This window comes from Acromyrmex echinatior, chromosome 13, assembly GCF_024713525.1.
Source record: "Acromyrmex echinatior isolate Ae372 chromosome 13, ASM2471352v2, whole genome shotgun sequence".
Classification (NCBI taxonomy): domain Eukaryota; kingdom Metazoa; phylum Arthropoda; class Insecta; order Hymenoptera; family Formicidae; genus Acromyrmex; species Acromyrmex echinatior.
This window is the reverse complement of record NC_141864.1, coordinates 6,742,853-6,757,507: the sequence shown is the minus strand read 5'-3', so window position 1 is coordinate 6,757,507 and position 14,655 is coordinate 6,742,853. Positions and strand designations below refer to the sequence as shown.

Genomic DNA, 14,655 nt, shown 5'->3' with positions numbered 1-14,655 from the left:
ATAGACTGTGCCTTTAATGCCTATAACGATGCCAATAAAAAGATTAATTGACAATGAATTAATTGATTAAAATATGACAATTTTTAAGCTGTAGTATTTGCAAGCTAAACACCTTGATAAAGTTTCAATATATTTTTTGAGCAATTATTAGACGGTTATATTAACTCTGTCTAATAACTAAGAAGTAAAACTACTTAGGATCCCAATTAAGATATAACACCTTGCCTCCAATTACTGTGCATAAAAGATGCATAAAATCTAATTTACTGAAGAAAAACAAAATAATAAATGAATTACGCATTATTTTAATAATAATAATAATCTAAACAATAACTGTGCATATGTCTGTAGAGTAAGTACACATATTTTTACTTAAAAAAACTACTTTAGCCACTGAATAAAATTCTTATCATGTTCTTGTCCAATTTCCTTCGCAATATTATTACAATTAATGAGAATATAATAACAGTAGACAGTAATGAATAATGTCTAGAAAAACTGCATATATTTTTACGAGAGCAATAAATATTATTTTTCAACAGTTATTTAGAATTAAAAAATGGACATTTTATAATTAAACAAGATTAAACAATATATACCTTACGATTAATAACGAACTAGCAGATTAAATTAAAATGAAACGAGTAGAGCTTTACCAGCAAGATTGACGGTTACTACGTCCGGCTAACATTTAACTTTAAGCCAAGGACTTATTAGAAAAATGTCGTCTACCCTGCACATAATTTCCGGCTAAACTTTCCTCGCGCCAATCTTTCTTCTGTTCCACTTAAAGCGTCGCTGCGGTATCATCAATCATTGAACAATGGCGGCCGAAGGCGAGCTAGCAAAAAGTGAAGCTTCCCGGCTGATTGTCGAGTAGGCGTGCATGTGCGCGCAACACAATGGAAACTTTCGCGCTATTGTGGCAGACGGCTTGTTGAACAAGGTTCCTTGGAAATAAAAGCTATCCTACGCCCGATCCCGTACACCCTTTCTCGCGGCCCTCGCGACCCTTCCGCCAACGAAAGCTTGGCGAGCGGAGAAAGGGTTAACGCGACTGCGGATAACCCCGTTAACTCGCCACTGAGTAGCCAACTTTTCTTTGTTTCCGAGGTCGGATGCTTCTCGGGCCTTATCCTTCGAGTCTTCAGACTCTCAGCAGATGGTACCGCGAGACAACATCGCAGCCTCGAGTTGGAGGCGTCTTTCGACTGGGAACAATGCCGGCCGCACGAGCCGTTTATTTCTAAAATGGTCCAAGCCACCAAATTTCGCACGCTCCCTTAAATTACTAGCTAGATATACGGAAGCGCGTATATTTGGCTAGTAATTTTATATCTTTTATTCTTGTATCAAGATAAATACATTAAATTTATTATGTTCCTTATCTTCGTTTTCTTACAATATTAATAGAATGACATTGGTACAATATTAATAGAATGACAATCGGAAATTGTTAAAATTGAATAACTGTTATTAATAAATCTAATAAAATAAATTGAATATTATAATTATAGAAACTTGTCACTTTTATTATATAATGCATTCATCATATAATGTGCAAAAAGGTAAACTTAAATATACTCGTATAAATTGAAAATAAATATAAAAAATGATTAATTTAAATTGCGTTCTTCAATAATATGACTTCGAAATGAATCTTTAAAACTGAATAATAATTAAATGCATATTTTTTGCACTATGTTAAATGAAAAGATAAAGATAAAAAATTTCTCCTTTACAGAATAACGTTTAATATTTTATTTATTTTATATTTTATTCTATATTTTATATTTCATTATTCATATAAGCTAGTTTTTCAATAATTTTTCAATTATCATTCTGTAAATATTGATTACATTAAGATATTGCAATACGAAGCTACGCAGTTTATTATAAACTCAACCTTTGCGGTTGTAATCTAGGATATTCAAGTTATTTGGGTACGTAAACACATTCCCAGCAAAGGATTAATATCCCTATCAGCGCGCAAGCAGAGTCGGAAGCATCCTATATCTTAGAGATAGGAAGTGCGTAGTGATTACAGTGAAATAGGATTTCATCATTTTGGAATAATTTCTCTTGGTACGCATCGGTGTGTAATGCAGCGGTATATATCTCCACCGGCACTTCTTGTAAAAGGAGTCTTATCCAAGTGTCGACCCGCAAGATCGAAATGTGTTCACCTAGAGGCACACTAGATATCTCGAGAGGCAAGCACGAAGATGGAGTGTACACATAAATCGCGTAACTTAAGCCCGAATAATAGACTATCGATTTTGTTCTCGGGTCGTCCGACCTGTGTGTGCGTTTACTTAGCGGAAAATTAACCGGCAGACTTGTGCAACCGAGTCGCAGGGGGATGGATTAAAAAAAACTGTGATCACTTGGATGCCACAGTGTAGTGTTGTAAGACATTGTCCCCGCTTTATTCCCACAATAAACTCTCGCTGACGTGCGAAGATTTACGTATCATCGAGCAATCGAGAGATAAGAATTATCTAACAGAGAGGAGAATTCGAAGAGAGGACAATTCTCCTCGGGAATGTGGCAGTTCTTTCATGTAGATATACGCAAAATATTCAATCATTGTATATGACTAACTAAAAATTAAATAATTTCTTACAAACATTGTGAAACAATTACAGTACAACTTCTTCTTTCATTTTTTGTCTTTTAATTTTATTTTTTTCTATAAATTACTTTATTAAATTGCAATATTTATATGCTATAATAGATATCTACTATATGCAATAAAATTATTAGAAAATCACAGAAATTTAAAATTATGTAATCCCTTTTTACTTAAAAAATTGCTATTATGAGTCCTGTTTTTCTTTTCAAACAGATACATAAAATATCCAATCACTCCATACGATTAATTGAAAAAATGAATAATTTCTTACGACATTGCAAGACAATTGTAGTGCAATTTCTTCTTTCATTTCTTTTAATTTTATACTTACATAAATTGTTTTATTAAGTTGCAACGTTTATGGATACTGCATATAATGAAATTACTAGAAAATCACAGAAATAAAAATTTTTTAATGCCTTTTTTTTTAAGAAATCGCTGTTATAAATTCTGTTTTTTTTTTCAAATAGATATATAAAATATTCAATTACTGCATATGACTAACTGAAAAAATAAATAATTTCTTACTATTTCTAATTGTAAGACAATTGTATATAACAAACTGAAAAATAAATAATTTTGTACGAGAGAGAGAGAGAGAGAGACAGAAGAGAGATATTGAAACAATTATAGTGTAACAATTTCTTCTTTCACTTCTCTTATTTTTATACTTATATAAATTGCTTTATTAAATTGCAATTTTGTACACTGGATACTGTAAGTAATAAAATTACTTGAAAATCGCAAAAAATATAAAATACTTGAATCCTTTTTCTCAAAAGATGGTTGTTACTTCTCGTTTATGAGATTCCATCAAATATGCGTGTACGCAACGTTTAATTATATGCTCGTAAGCTAATAACGAGAGCAGAACTGAAATTTCGTGCTACTCCCTTGGCGGGTGCGGCCTCCGGCAAACCCGGGTCTTAGGCTCTTGTTGAACAAACGCGTGGCAAAGCGCGGCATTAGTTACGAGTAAAGTTTGTAACATACGATCGGGTATATCGCTAGGCTCGCAATAAGACCGCAGGCCTGAAGAGGAAACTTGTGTGCGAAAGCAAACTCTCTCGCGCGTTACGTCCTAAGTTGCGATACGCTGTAAACACTCGAGGAACCGAATTGGATAGAATTGTCTCGGACACGCGTACGATTGCGGAGATACGTTTCGCAGAGAATATCCTGCACGGAAAAAACGATTCTGCAGAAAGCTCTAAAATCTTGCTGAATACAAATTTGAAAACAATTTTGTTGGGTCATCAAAATAATTATGTTGGTAAAAAATAATAATGAACAAAAAATTGTGATATTTTCAGTTTGAATTTCCAATAAAATTATTCTAATAATCCAACAAAATTTTTTTCAGATCTGAATCCAGCAAAATTTTAGATCTTTCAGCAAAATTGTTTTTCCCTTGTGAAAGCTCCAGAGATGTCTGCGTTAGAACGATGTCAAGCTTTCTCTCTTTGCGAGAAAACATCTCTGCTATATGTAGTTTTATACCAATCGACAATTTCTGGAACAACGTCGTTAAAATCGCGGAATACGAAGCTTTAACTCACATATTTCTCATTGTTACAATTTAGATTACAATTCATTCGTTTGTTTCTTTACCTACATGCTAGTTTCACGATAATTAATGATGCATATGGAATAAATCGATAGTTTAATATAAATACATGCAATTACCAATTGTTACGTAATCACGGCCTCGAGTGAACGTTCATCGGAAGGGGAGCGAGAGAATTGCGATGTGAAATAATGCAAGTACAATAGACGCGCCCTTAAATTCTACGCGGGCACGTAATTGCGTCGCTGTATGTGCGTTTACAAGGAATGAGATGTTACTCTTGCGAGTGGTGGTAGTTTAATTCAAACCGTGCGTTACAAGGTGCGGTACACATGTAGTTACCACATCGAGCATCGTCGATCTTGCCTGAAGCAAGCAGATAAAGCGACGGCGACACGTCATAGGTGCGCGCGTGTTCTGAGAGCTCGTTAAAGCATGGTCGATATTCGGTTATCAAGCCCAGCTAACGTTACCAACCCTTATTTAGATCGTCTGATGAGGGACAAATGACAGTGAGTGGGCGCAATAAAAAAGGCTCGACAAGCGCAATTAATTGGCAGCACTAGATTGCCCCAACTCTGGTATAATTGCTTTTTCATGATATCATACAGAAAGAGGCGGATCAGCGTTGCAGATCGAGAGTTTAAAATGCTTTTCTCTTTCATAAAGCGCGCAACCATTTCGCAGTTATCGATGGCCCAGTTCAGAAGTACAACGAAACCTCAAATTTAATATATCGCCGAAAGCTCGTTTTACGTCCCTCGAATTCTTGCAAATTAGATAACAATTTTGTCTGTAATTTTCATTTTACTGAATATATACGATTTTGATATAATATTACTGTTTTCAAACTTGTATACAAATTTTATTTTTTAAAAATCCAATAATTCTATTAAATGTAAAGAACATTAGAAATATAATAAAATATTATTAATATGTATATATATATATATATATATATATATGTATGTTAATAATATTTTATTTCTAATGTTCTTTATATTTAATAGAACTACTGGATTTTTAAAAAATAAAGTTTATATGCATTTTTAAATTTTTTATACAGAAAGAACAATTTTGTCGAAATATCTAAAAATTTAGGTAGCTAAAGATCTGAGAATAATTTTGTTGAATCATCAAAATAATTATGTAGGAAATTTAAGCATGATCAGCAAAAAGTTTTGACCTTTTAGCAATCAACTCGAGCGTTTTATATAAATATTTTAATCCAACAAAACTATTTTTAGATGTAACTAAATTTTTAGATAGTTCAGCAAAATCGATTTTCCTGTGCAGTATTAATGAACTTTGTCAGAATAATTACTTATATTGTTAATAATCAATTAAATTAAATATACATTACGTATGATTTTTAAAAGATGAATGATCGAAGAAATCTCTGTGATTTGCGGATGTCAAAGTCAATTGAAGTCGTTACACGCTTCCAATATATACAGTAAAATAACATCGACCATGTTCGATATTCCATTCATTTAATGCTATCACCGAGTATTGTTCGATTCCGTTGTAAATTCGAAGTGAAATAGTCACAATACGGGTTCGTTATGTATTGTATAAATAAATAAATTTGCGGGAAGCCGTTTACTCGCAATCTTTTCGCGTTTGACCTTTGTCGAGGAAAAATTGAATCCGATTTGATGGAGAAAGCCGCAAGAGATACGGTCCGTCGCTGAATTTTCAAACATTCTGGATACGACACGGATCAGATGGCAGAAAAGAAAAATCAAAATGTTACCACACTTCCCGAGTATATTCGACGAGGTAATATCGGTCGCGTTCGACACCCCAATTTTCTTAATACTTTCGAGAGTAGTTCGATTCCATCTACTGTAGGAAACCCGGGCTGAGAAGTTAGGTATCCATCGTACAACGCGAACAAAATTCGCAAGATCGAGATTGGTCCTGATGGCGGATATAAGAAGGATCGGAGCTGGGCATTCTGTTTTCAGGACACACACGTGGATCTCTCGCTGTCTCACGAAGTTCTAAATCTAGTCGATATCCCGATAACTTCTGTGGCGCGCCCGGCTTACGCTTTTTTTTTCCTCGTTCGTTTGAAAAATTGTTGAAAACACGCAGACCCTCGATAATCTATGCCTCAAATAAACCGCATGAAACTGACCGATTCGAACTTCCGGTCGTCAGCGAAAATCGTCACTAATGATCAGTTTCATCGTTTTCGACTGTCCTTAAAAATCGAAAACGTGGCTCAACCTGAAATTTCATCTAAAAAAATTTTCAAAAATAACATCTAATATAAAAATAACGTCTAATAAATTTTTAGGTACTCGGACTTCCATTTTTATATTTTTACGCTATTGTGAACTTTTCACATTTTATTCTTTCATATAATATATTTATAAAGTCCTGTATGAAATATTTACTGCTCTGTCTCGACTTGCACTACATATTTATAATCCATTAACGAAACGATTAGGAAATAAAAACATTACTTGGTCGTATAATACGCAACGTATTCATCCATTTTCGAAAATAATTGTAAATTGAAACAACGTTCGTCATCAGTTACAAAATAAACGATGACAAAGCAAGTGCGATTTTTATTCCATTACACGCACGCGAGTAATACGATTTATCGTATTTCGCATATACACATACAATTTTGACAATGATGATTTGTAGCGCTAGCACGAAAAACACGATGAACTTTTATAAATTGCCCAAGACTGAAAAATATATCAAGCGCGAACCTTCGACTCTCATCGACGCAACTGGCATTCATCTGGATGAAAAATAGCATGGCAACAGTTTGCCACAAGGATGAACAATGTTTTTCTATATAAATATTGTGCCATCAAGGGACTCGAAGAGGAAAGAAGGGAGTGGGGAGAAAGGAAAAGAGAGATTTTTTAACCAGTGGAGAAATAGTTATCGGTCCGTTGCATGCATGGACATATAAATCTACGGTTGCCGATAACCCGCTTTTCAGAATAAATATCGTTGCGTTTTTCAGTTCTACTGGCGGCGGATCGCGCGTTTCAAATAAACATATTGCAACGCGTAATCCCTAAATGCTCGCCGTTTGTTTGACAAAAAAAAAATGTATGGAACTGTCAGCGAACGTATTCTCGTCAATGCCGATCTGGTGTTTCCATGGGAAACAGGAGTGATTAATCCCAGCAATACCCGTGAGAGAGAAATTATACAAATCCCGGACTGTATCACCAATCTATGTATCGCAAACTGACAAAAGTATTTAAACGGATTATCATACTTCCGTAATTTTCGGCGATCACGATTTAACCAGACTCCTTCTCCTAGTCACGCGACAAGTTCTGAATGTCCACCGACGCGCATGTTCCGTTTTGCGAGCGGCCCGACGAGATAATTGATGTCAATACCGGAATGTCGAGTAAGCAGATCCTGTATAGGCCACGGCATTACACGCTCGCGTGAGGGCTTACTGGACGGCACGCGTCACTCGAATGGATGATGCGATCACATCGATTTGGCTGTGCTACCAGAGTACACCGATCACTCGTGACAACGACCAGTGACACGATCGGTCACACCGCGTAAAAGGTTTCATTTAAGGTTTCAATGTCGCTTGTGTGCCGGGGATGCGTGACTTGGGCTTGGAAAACCGCCAATAATACGACGATCAATCACGCCGCTCTCTCAATCGGTTAATTGATGTCAATATTGAAAATACTAAATCTTTCAATACCGATGACATATCGCAATAATCATTTTTAGAGCGCGTGTGTAAAGGTTTCCTGCGATTGTATTCGATCCGCTTGACGTAAAGGCAAATTTTGCCGAATACTTATGCATTATTAACGTTCCGTGCCGCGAGAATTATCGATGACCTGCGCTGGACTTTCCGTTTGATATTACGATTATAAAAAGAATGTAATTATAAAATCATTTTTGACATACGCGTGTGGATACATTATGATATATATTATTCAAATACAAAAATCGCAAACAAAAGCACCGGTGACCACTCGACGTTGGTCAGGTCATTTAAAATTGGAACGACACAAAACGTGTTAAGCAGTGCAGCGTAGCAAACTACTTTAGGATTTCACAAGTCTGTCCGATTTGGTCTGTCCGTTCGTTTGATTGTCAGTCCAAAAGATTTCTCAGAAACGGCTTAATCTTTTTAAATTCTGTTTTCGGCAACAGATAGAATCTTAGAGCCACTGAGTTTAATCAGTAAAGAAGTCAAAGATCAAGATCAATTTTGATCAATGAAACCTTCCAGGTTATCATCTTCCAGTAATTCCAAGTTTTTCATTAAACTATATATTTAGTTACGTAGGGTTTATTCGCTTATATATTTGGTGAGCGTAGCGTTTTTTCAGATTTTTAATGAAAAACTAATGATCAATGTGCGCATCGTACACGAACTGTGAAATAAATAAGGGCCGAGTGTAATATTCAATACGGTAAGATATATGTTAAACCCATCGACATATAGTAATGGACGGAGCATGCAGCGAAATGTCTTTGATTTTTCGTCTTGGCAGACCTAGAAAGAGTAATGTAAATGTTTGGGCATGAAACTCTCTTTCTACTATTGTCCTATATTGATCGCTACTACTCAAACATCGTTCTATCTCTTTCTAGGTCTGTCAAGATGTCTGATTTCGATACTATACTCCGTCCAGTACTATATGTCGATGGTTAAACTTGTATACGCAAGATACGCGCCTAAGAGGAAGTCTTAGACTAGTCGCGACGGTAATTCCAGGCGCGGTTTAACCACGTTGCCACCGTCGGTAGCTTCAGCAGCCGCATCTGTCTTCCTCCCGATCTTCACCCTTGCTCGGAAACACGAAACTCAAAGTTGCACAACAAGTAGGAAGAGAAGAGAAATGATGTAAAGGAAACTGGAAACGGAGAGTGAAACATGGAGAGTGGAGAAATGAAATGAAGAACAGGAAAGGGTGGAATATAGAAATAAAAGTGAGAGAGAAATATATATACAAGAAGGATAGAGAGAGAAGGAGAGAGATGGGAGGAGAGAATAGCTAACAATAAGATAGAAGGAAGGAACGCGGAAACTTCCGGTATAGAACACTCGAGCTTGATTGTCGCCGACGAATTGAATTAAACGCTAACAGAAAGAGGACGAGAAGGGGTAGAGGGACGAAGGAGAAACAAGGAGAAAACCGGAATTAATTCGAGCTCGAGCGATTAGCGCGAATTAAATTCTGTCCCAACGAGCCATCTCGATTAACCACGAGCGCGTATTGTAAATCGTTGAAGCACGAAGCAAACCAATTGACAAATACACACCGTAAAGTTTCAGCTATGATATTCTCACGAAAACACTACATCGAAAATCGTGCGGCAATCATTCCTTAGTTACGAAGTGTATCAAAATCACCGTACGATATGCTTAAACCGTACGGTGTTCTGCAAATTAATTAAAGTCGAAAGTTCTAATCAGAAAACATTAGTCAGGTTCGTAGTAATTATAAGTCATTAAAGCTGATTGTATCATGCAGAATTTTCGACTTTAATTAATTTCCAGGATATGCTATCAAGGTATTGTTCCAGCTTTTAATTTAATTTGAAATCAAGTGTAATTAAAGAAATATAAAATATTGATACTTGAAGAAACTTCGTCATATCCTGAGGTACGGTTTGTTATCGAGGATAGTGAACATAATGTATTAAAAAATCAATTACAGAGAAGTGTGCATAGTGGCGGTGATACCGATATATATGTATATAATTATTTTAGAAAAAATATATAATTATTTTATCTAAATTTTAAGTAACTCTCCTTTTATCTAAATTATGTAAAAGGAGAATTACTTAAAAATTACTTCTGCAACAAATAAATTAAAATCCAAATTAAAACTGAGTAAAAAAATAATTTATAATAATTAATTTAAAAAATAATTGCTATATGAACGCATGCAGTTTGCTGAAAAACAATCATACAATTTTGAAAATATAATTTTCGTAAGCATTGAATTTTGAACCCATTATTTAATTAGATATAAAACAATTATATATTATCTAAAATAATTATACATTTTTTTATAAAATATATAATTCTAAAATAATTATATATATTCTTTAAAGATCTTAGTAAAAATAAATTTGTATAAAATTTTAAAATATTTAAATTTTATACACATTTATTTTTGCTAAGATTTTTAGAGAATATATATAATATAATTATTTTAGAAAAAATATAGTACTTTATCTCTAAATTTTTAATAACTCTCCTTTTATCTAAAATCTAAATTATGTAAAAAGAAAGTTACTTAAAAATTACTTAAAAATTTTATACAAATTTATTTTCGCTAAGATCTTCTTTAAAAAATATATATACAATAATTATTTTAGAGAATATATAATTACCTTAGAGAGAGAATGTATAATTATTTTATAGAATTATTTTACATAATTATTTCATAGAATACAGAATTATTTAAATCATTTTATTTAACAATGATTTAAAAATAATCATTTATAAATTATTGTCAAATAAAATGATTTAAAAACTAGCGAAAAAAGGTTACATAAATAAAAAATAATATTTACCACCAGGTTGCTCCATCAGTGCCCGATGTCTCTCCCAGACCTCCACCTCCTCTCAGAATATGCACAGGACACTCGCGTAAAACACTCGCGAATACACTGTAATCGCGCGCGGACTATAACTTGAGTCCAATAACTAGAACGGCACTCGCGAAACGCGCGACGCGACGAACCGGCTGCGGTTCGTTAATTTTCAAGTAAATCGGCGACGTTAGCTTCCCCGTTGGATTTTCACACGAAGAGAATGATTTTACTCAATATCTAAAAATTTATCTAGATATATACATTTAGACATATCCGAAAATTTTTAGATATTTCAGAAAAATCATTCTTTTCGCGTAAAATATCCTCTGGGTACTGAGCCCCCTCACTACGTCAAGGTGTACCCGTGAGAGGGAAGATAATCTGAAAAATGTAATAAATAGCTATATTACTATGCTATTATTGTAATCGATTAACTTTTAGAAACGAATATCACGTCTGCAATCCGTTATTTGCGAAAAAGTCAAAGCAGATAAAAGGGCTGAATCTTTTAATTATTCATAGATAATGTCTGTAAGATATGATTAGAATCTATAAAATAGGCTAGAGATTAATAAAAGGAAGAAATGTTTCTTTTATTAATTGTTCCAAAGTTACGGTTAATTTTTGAACGGATCGTAACAAAAGATGCACAAAAACAAAAATTAATTAAATTATTAAACTGTATTAATTGTATTGAAAGCAGGAATTGCGACTTTTTTGCATGAGAGTATTCATATCAACGTTGCTTTTCTATGACTCGTGTGATACCGTTCGTACAAACAAGTAATCGTGTCGCATACTGCTCCTTTTCACATTTCTTTTGAAACATATAATAATAGCAAAAAGTGCTAGGTATAATACGAAATGTTGTATTTTATGAATATTCACATAATACGATTACTAGTATGAATAATTATTCATAAAGTATAATACAACGTTTCGTATTGTATTAGAAATTCTTCGCGAAAAAGATTTCGAAAAGTAATGTGAAAAAAAGCCGCGACACGGCTACGTTGTTTGTACGAGCTTCGGTAAGGGAATAATGACTGCGCGATAACTAGGCGTAAACATGACGCGCCGTTCCGTGCCACCTCGTACCATCCCCAACCGAAGGTCACGCGCCAACCGTCGAAATACTACGTACTAACGTACGCCTATTACAAAATCAGTAAAATAATATTCATTACGTTTTAATATTCTTCGATGAATATTACACGATGCTTTATTATACGATTTACGTTTTATTTTTTGAATTCGTTACGCACACAATTCTATATCTTAGGCCGGTATTCATAGTCAGGGCTTATATTCAAGATCGTCTTAAATATAATTTTAAGAAGTCACGAATCAGAGATTCGTATTAATGTCTCAAGATATTACTTAAGACAGTCTTGAAATAAGAACGGACTGTGAATATCGTCCTTGGATATCTAATTTATATATCTGTAAATGTATAATACGAATTACATTTATAACATTATTATATTTAGTCCTGTTTCATAATTTAAAAAATGTTTGCGTTTATCTTTACTTAAAGAATGTATATTATTAATCATATTATTAATCTTTATTCGAACGTAAATCGTTAAAGAGAGTAATAAAGATTGAGATATAACTCTGAGTACACACCTTAGTTTTGAGCAATATTACTATTTGAGCCTCTTTATGTAATTAATTAACAGTTCGCGTTCGTGAATCTCTAATTTTCGTAGATTAATGCGCGAGCGCTTCACACCACACGTCCGTCTTGCTGCGAAGTCGAGCGAATACCAAAGTGACGATCGACCACCGCGCCGCGCCCCCCTTCGCCTTCGCTTCGCGACCCACCGCTTTTCGTCGCGCGAGACCCCCTTCCCCTCCCCCCCGAGCTTTTCGCCGGGTGCTATTTGTAGCCTATTTAGGCGTTTGAAAAATATTGAACGGTTAGTACAATTATTCAAGTATTTTATATGATTTTGGCAAACGGATATCGCCGTACATTTCGCGTTTTGCTTTGTGGCATCTCGGGCACAATTCTATATTACTTGCATAATTCTTTTAAACGAATTACTAATTATTAGATATTTTTGATATTCCAACATTATGTCTCAATTTTCATAATTCTTTTTAATGATTCATACTTCAATAAAGATTGATAAAATATATGTTTTTTATATGCAAATTTTCTTAATATCCTGAAACAATTTGTGCTGAATACAGCTTTGGCTAAAAGTACTAAACATCTTGTTAATCATTATTTAATTTTTCAGTTATTCATATTAATAATAAATTAATTTAAGATACTACCACTACTGCAAATTATCCGTGTTTCGGAAATTCTTTCTTAAAACTTTCTAAACTTACGTATAATGCCGATCATGGCTCGATAAAATAACGTACGAATTATTTAAAATAAAAAATATAAAATAAGTTCCAGAAACTTATTTAAAATCGTAGGAATCTGTAAAAAGGACAGGTACGAAAAACTTTAAAATAAAAGATGTAAAAATAATTTCCGAAAACTTATATAAAATAATGAATTAATACTAAATAACGCTTTTAATTTTTTTATTTAAATTACATACTTTAATTTTCGTCGCTTTTGCAAGTAAATGAAAATTATTAAACGGTTCTTATGTACATTTTGACATCTTTAGAAAGTATTTGTAAAGTTGGATATTTATAACAAATTGTATATAAATTGTTATAATTAAATATAGTTAACAAAATGAGAAAACTGTATTTTTTTATACAAAAATGTAAAACTCTGAAGCAAAAATATTTAAAGGATAAATATGTTTCATATATAATATATATAATAATATATGTTTTTAAACATGTACATTATTCCAATTATAAAATGTTTTGAATGTCAATTTTAAGATATTGAAATAATTTTCATTTACTTGCAAAAGCTGCGAAAATTAAAGTATGTAATTTAAATAAAAAAATTTAAAGCGTTATTTAGTATTAATTCATTATTTTATATAAGTTTCCGGAAACTATTTTATATCTTTTATTTTAAACAAGCTTTTTGCACCTGCTTTTTGCACATATTCCTACGATTTTATATTTTAAATAAGTTTCTGAACCTTATTTTCTATTTTTTATTTTAAATAATTCGTATGTTACTTCATCGAGTCATGATCGGCGTTACAATAGGTCTTAAATTAATTTATTAACTGAAAAATTAAATAATGATTAACAAGATGTTTAGTACTTTTAGCCAAAGCTGTATTCAGCACAAATTGTTTCACGATATTAAGAAAATTCGCATATAAAAAAACATATTTTATCAATCTTTATTGAAGAATGGATCATTAAAAAGAATTATGAAAATTGAGAATTATCGAAAATATCTCACGCGAATAATTACTAATTCGTTTAAGAGAACCATGCAAGTAATATAGGATTGTGCCCGAGATGCCACAAAGCAAAACGCAAAATGTACAGCGATATCCGTTTGCCAAAATCATATAAAATACTTGAATAATTGTATTAACCGTTCAATATTTTTCAAACGCCTAAATAGGCTATAAATAGCACCCGGCGAAAAACTCGGGGGGGGGGAAGGGAGTCGCGCGCGACGAAAAGCGGTGAGTCGCGAGGTGAAGGCGTAGGGGGGCGGCGCGGTGGTCGATCGTCATCACTTTGGCATTCGCTCGACGACCTCGCAGCAAGACGGACGTGTGGCGTGAGGCGCTCGCCCATTAATCTACGAAAATTAGAGATTCACGAACGCGAACTGTTAATTAATTACATAAGGAGGCTCAAATAATAATATTGCTCAAAACTAAGGTGTGTACTCAGAGTTATATCTCAATCTTTATTACTCTCTTTGACGATTTACGTTCGAATAAAGATTAATAATAAGATTAATAATATACATTCTTTAAGTAAAGAT

The 14,655-nt window shown here is 33.5% G+C and overlaps 1 protein-coding gene and 1 long non-coding RNA gene across 7 annotated transcripts in view; one reads left to right on the top strand and one right to left on the bottom strand.

The window, feature by feature from the left end:
* The window catches only part of LOC105150915 (agrin), a 717,341-nt gene that overhangs the window by 418,537 nt on the left and 284,149 nt on the right, over nucleotides 1-14,655 (bottom strand). The window lies entirely within an intron of this gene.
* LOC147907551 (uncharacterized) overlaps nucleotides 14,406-14,655 on the top strand; it is a 35,357-nt gene continuing 35,107 nt past the window's right edge. Inside the window, exon 1 of the long non-coding RNA XR_015547163.1 lies at nucleotides 14,406-14,549. This is a non-coding gene — a long non-coding RNA (uncharacterized LOC147907551). The remainder of the gene's footprint in view (nucleotides 14,550-14,655) is intronic.